General features: G+C 37.4%; 1 pseudogene; it reads right to left on the bottom strand.

Moving 5' to 3' along the window:
- Positions 1-396: 396 nt before the first annotated feature.
- On the bottom strand, positions 397-3,604 carry LOC108525431 (S-phase kinase-associated protein 2 pseudogene; annotated as a pseudogene).
- Between the last annotated feature and the right edge of the window lie 2,143 nt (positions 3,605-5,747).

The raw sequence follows: 5,747 nt of genomic DNA on the forward strand, positions 1-5,747 counted from the left end.
ATCGAGAGACATGCCTTAATAGCAAATGACGATACCCACCAGAATAACTAAAAATTTCTCAAGTATTTATTTTATTTCAATATTGATGATTGCCATAAAGCAAACACACAATCTGCCTTGGAAACATATAACACAGACACATCATCAAGCCTGGTCACTTGATGGAAGCAGAAGTGACATTTACTTTTTCTATGTATATTTTAACTGTTTTATTTCCATTCACTTACAGAAAGGGAACCATTATTCATTTTCTGTGATCAGAATATAATTGGGTTTTCACCTTTACGTGATTCAGTATTGTTGTGAAGTTGTTCTGTTCATGAATCCTTCACAGAAGAATGCATCTCAGTCTGTGTATGTGCAATTCTTTTTTTCTTTTTTTAACAACAATGTGTTTTATTTTAAAACAAGTCTATAAAAGTAGAAATCACACACAAAAATATGGATTACTCTGACATGTTGGCAAAGTAGGTTGTAGTTGGACTTCAGTTTGGGAGTTCTGTATGTTTGAGGGCATCCAGAAGTCTGAGTCTGTGACCAGTCCTTGTCACTAATCTGTAAACAATAATTTCAAGTAGAATTTAGCATTTTTTAACTACTAAGAAATTGAAGCATAATCATTTCCTGTGTAACACTACTTAGGTCTGAGCAGATAAGGGCATTTCATACTATTGTTCCTAACATTAATTTTTTTTGATTCTAAAAAAACAGTTAATAGGGATGATGAGTTTTGGCTTTTTTTGTTGCATTTTGAACATACCAGGAGTTCATCAATTTAAACTAATTTTTTTTTGTTACTTTTAAAAAGCAGAATATAATCTTTTTACTTCTATGTACCAGTTTAAAAAAATCACTGATGCTATCAAAATGTTCAGTACCTGAATCTTAACTGTTACATAGGTGAAAGTAGTGCTTACTACTGAAACTGCATGGAACATATACCTTCTTCTAGTGTTTTTTGTTTTTGTTTTTTTTGACAGAGTCTGGCTCTGTTACCCAGGCTGGAGTGTAGTGGTGCAATCTGGGCTCACCACAACCTCTGCCCTCTGGGTTCAAGCAATTTTCCTGCCTCAGTCTCCCTAGTAGCTGGGATTACAGGTGTGCGGTACCGTGACTGGCTCATTTTTGTAATTTTAGTAGAGACAGGGTTTTGCCATGTTGGCCAGGCTGATCTAGAACTTCTGACCTCAAGTGATCTGCCTGCCTCGGCCTCCCAAAGTGCTGGAATTACAGGCATGAACCACCGTGCCCAGACTTCTGGTGTTTATTTTCAGTTGAAGGGAACATGCAATTCCTCTTAGGGAATTTTAGGTCCCATTACCCCATAAAATGAATAGTTTTGAATAATTATTACGAGATACCATTAAAAAAAGACAATTGAAAATACTTGATTCCAAATTAATACACAAGTAACCTCAAGAAACTCAGTGCTAAAGGAAAACAGCAAGCAACTTCAGTTCAGAATTCTTCCATCAAACTTTTCAAGAATACGGACCGGGTTAATGCTACCTTTCTAAAACAAAGCAAGTCATTTTAAAAGCTAAAGAACCCATGTTAATACAATTTGATTATAAAGTTAGAAAACCAGAATTATATTTCCTCACCTAATTTAGAATTCTGGAAACATAGTACCTTAGTGAATATTAAAGGATACTTCAAATTAACCTGTCATAGAAAATTGTCTCTTGAGCTTTCAAATCCTATACTAATTCTATACCCTTTGTTGTTTATTTATTTATTTATTTATTTTTATGTTTTATGGTGAATTACCTGGGGCTATTTGTTTCTTTAACCTAATTTCAAATCTAAAGGCAAAATTAAAATGCATTTTTCCTATTTCCAGAATAATTGCCTCAAATGCTGCTATCCTATGATTCTCTTTTTGTTCAGCTCACAGTAAAATAGCATACTGTTCTTCCAAACTGTCTTATAAGGCACTAATATAAAATTAAATAGATAAAAGTTACCATATAGGCTATGAAGATTGTTTGCTGGTGGTAATTTTTAAACTTGATTCTGAATAGACTTAATAAGAAGGGCACTTGAAAGACGTGGCTCAAATTTTTCTCTTTAAGGTGTCTTGAAAGTATAGGCTCACTCTCCCCAAATTTCAAAAGGCAAAGCCTTTCAAAAAGACTTTACCTTAATGGGCAAAGCAGTGATAGAAGCTTTAGAGTCATTTCAGAAAAGCACATTGTTTTCCCTCTTAAATCATTCCTTAATACTCGTGGACTGAAGGCAAAGAGAAAACCAAGAATAAAACTAGCCAAGCACTCCACAATTGGGCTTCCTGACTATTTTCCCTGTTCCAAAGAAAAGGGAGACACCATCCTGCAATAAATACTTCATAGACAACTGGACTTTTGCAATGTCAGTCAGCATTTGATGCCCCATATCTCCTAATTCTTTTTGTTGCCAATAGTTGGCCTGGCAGTAGTAGTTAAATTGGAGCAATTAATCTATACATTGAGGAAGGGCTTCCTTTAACAGTTGAAGGGCGCTGTCTGGCAGGATTCCAAAGACTTGTAGTGTTTTTAGAGTGGCAATTGCTTGAAGTTCAAGTAAAGTTTTGAGTATATCATAGCACCGACCGAGTGATATGTACTGGAGGTAGTTGAGCTGGAGAATATCTGAAAGCAGTCATTCTTTAGCTTTAGCATGACATTATCACTTAAGTTTAGGTGGCTATCTAGACCCTCATTGGGACATCTTCTAATTAAAGCAGAGACATTGGATTTCAGGAGATTCTTTCGGCAGCCGCTGAGATTCAGCTGGGTGATGCTCTCTGACAAATGCGCAACAACCACTTGTACATGCTTTTTCAGTGAAGTCATATCACCAGCAGAGGCTTAGCTCATCCAGTCTGGAACAGCTGGATTAAGAGAATCCAGAACACCCAGAAAAGTTTAGTTGCACTAAATTTGAGTTCTGTGCAAGATTATTGATAATGGGATCTGAAAGCCATAGGTCTTCCAGAAAACTTAGATTCTGCAACTTGAATCCCTGAGACAGAATGCCATGGAGGGCAGACACATCTATAACTGAGTTCAACACATCCCTCTGCTGTATATGCAGAGGGCTGAAATCTTCAACCAATGGTTGGTCATAAATGATTATTGGCAGTGGAAGGCAACCAACTCAGATGAATCACATCCGGGTGAAGATTTTTACCTGTGAGGTATAAAGTCTGCCATAGAGACTCAACAGACGCTAGGGTAATAACACCTCTTAAAACATCGAAGGCCTTTAGCAGCTCAGTGAGGCACAGACAGGAAAAGATCCCCAAGAGCAGCTCATCTGGAAAGGAGTCCCATGAAACACCTGGAAAGTTCTCTCCATTTAGTTTAGGCCTGTGAATGATCACAGTCTTTATCATTCCTTTTGCTCTTCAATCATTTCCTTGGGTGGCTGTGTGATTGGACCAGGTTTTAGAGCAGTTCCTTGGGGATAATCTCACTGTCTGCCTCTTCCTTCTCCAGGGCAGAGACCCCGATGCCTGCCAGTAGTTCAGAAGTCTTTCTCGAATCCTAACCCCACATGAAGCTGGTGGTAACATTGCTACTCTGGTCTGGAATCTCTTGAAGGTGCTTCTTGTGCACGGCATCTGCAGGTTTGGGAGTTTTAAGTACATGTATTAATTGCACAGCTGCCTGTCTCCTGGATTCCTGCTTTGGTGCACGGCAGCCCCTAGCTTGCTTAGAAACCCAGCAGCTAGATCTATGAACTCTAGCAACATTTCAAGTGTGATGGGCACTCCCTTTTATTGTTTTTTAAGGTCCACTTTTCCTTTCTGGAATTAAAATTATTTTTTTAAGTGTATAAATGTATAAGGTACAAATGTAATTGTGTTACATACATAAATTGGTGAAGTCAGGGCTTTTAGGTTAGCCATCACCAAATAATGTACGTTGTACGCATTAAGTAATCTCTCATTATCCACCCCTCTCACACCCCACTCACTCTTCAGAGTCTCCATTTGTTTATTATTCCACACTCTAAGTCCATGTGTACACATTATTTGGCTCCTACTTATAAGAACATGTGATATTTATCTTTCTGTGTCTGACTTGTTTCACTTAAGTTAATGGACAGGTCTGTCCACATTGCTGCAAATGACATGATTTCATTCTTTTTTTATGACTGAATAGTACTCCATTTTGTATATATGCCACATTTTCTTTATCCAGTCTTCTGTTGGTGAACACTTAGGTTGATTCCATATCATTGCTATTGTGAATAGTGCTGTGATGAACATATGTGTGCAGGAATCTTTTTGATATAATGATTTATTTTCCTTTGGATACTCAGTAGTGGGATCGCTACGAATTGCTACATCTATTTTTAGTTCTTTTAGAAATCTCTGTACTGTGTTTTCATAGAGGTTGTACTACTTTACATTCCTACCAACAATATGTGAGTTCCCTTTTCTTCACATCCTTGGCAACATGTTATTTTTTATCTTTTTCATAATAGTCATTCTGACTGGTATAAGTTGATATCTCATTGTGCTTTAAATTTGCATTTCTCTGATGATTAATCATGTTGAGCGTTTTTTCATACGCCTATTGGCCAGTTATATGTATTCTTTGAAAAATGTCTATTCATATCCTTTTCCCACTTTTTAAGGGATTATTTTTTATTGTTGAGTTGTTTGAGTTTCTTGTAAATTCTGGATATTAATCCTCTGTCAGATGCATAGTTTCAAATATTTTCTCCCAGAATGACTAAATTTAAAAAAAAAACTTTCCAAATTAAGTGTTGATTGGGATGTTATATTAGTCATTATATTATTCTCTAGTAAGACAGAACCAATAAAATATATATACATAAATATACATGTATCTACATATTATATATATATTATTGTCTCTATACAGAGAAATATAAATATATGCATTTTATTGTCTCTATATATCTATATATAGAGAGAAATATATATAGATATATAGAGAGAGAGACAGAGAGAGAGATTGAGAGAGAGAGACAGATATGAGTGGGGATTTATTAGTTAAATCAGCTTACAGGATTATGGAAGCTGAGAAGTCCCATGATAGGCCATCCACAAACTGAAGACCCTCGGATGCTGGTAGCATGGCTGAGTCCAAGTCTGAAGACGTGAGAACTCAGGCGTAAGTCTTGTAGTTCAAAGACCAAAGAGCTTGGAGTTCTCATGTCCAAGGACAGGAGAAGAAGAGAGTGTATTCCAGATCCAGGAGAGACAGAGAGACCAATTTGTTTTCCTCTCTTTTGTTCTATCCAAGTGATACGGTTTGGCTGTGTCACCACCAAAATCTCATCTTGAATTGTAGTTCCCATAATCCCCACATGTCATGGGAGGGACCTGGTGGGAGATAATTTAATCATGGGACAGTTACCCTCATGCTATTCTTGTGATAGTGAGTGCATTCTCACGACATCTGATGGTTTTATAAGGAACTTCCCCTTTTGCTCAGCACTTCTCCTTGCTGCCGCCATGTGAGGAAGGATGTGTTTGCTTCCACTTTCACCATGATTGTAAGTTTCCTGAGGCCTCCCCAGCCATGCTGAACTGTGAGTCAGTTAAACCTCTTTCCTTTACAAATTACCCAGTCTCGGGTATGTCTTTATTAGCAGCATGAGAATGGACTAATATACTAGGCCTCCAGCCCATTGGATGGTGCCTGCCCACATTGAAGGCAGATCTTTCCCATTTAGTGCTTGTAGACTCACACCAATCTCTTCTAGAAACACCCTCACAGACTCACTCC

Source organism: Rhinopithecus bieti, unplaced genomic scaffold, assembly GCF_001698545.2.
Source record: "Rhinopithecus bieti isolate Rb0 unplaced genomic scaffold, ASM169854v2 scaffold_51406, whole genome shotgun sequence".
Taxonomy (NCBI): Eukaryota; Metazoa; Chordata; class Mammalia; order Primates; family Cercopithecidae; genus Rhinopithecus; species Rhinopithecus bieti.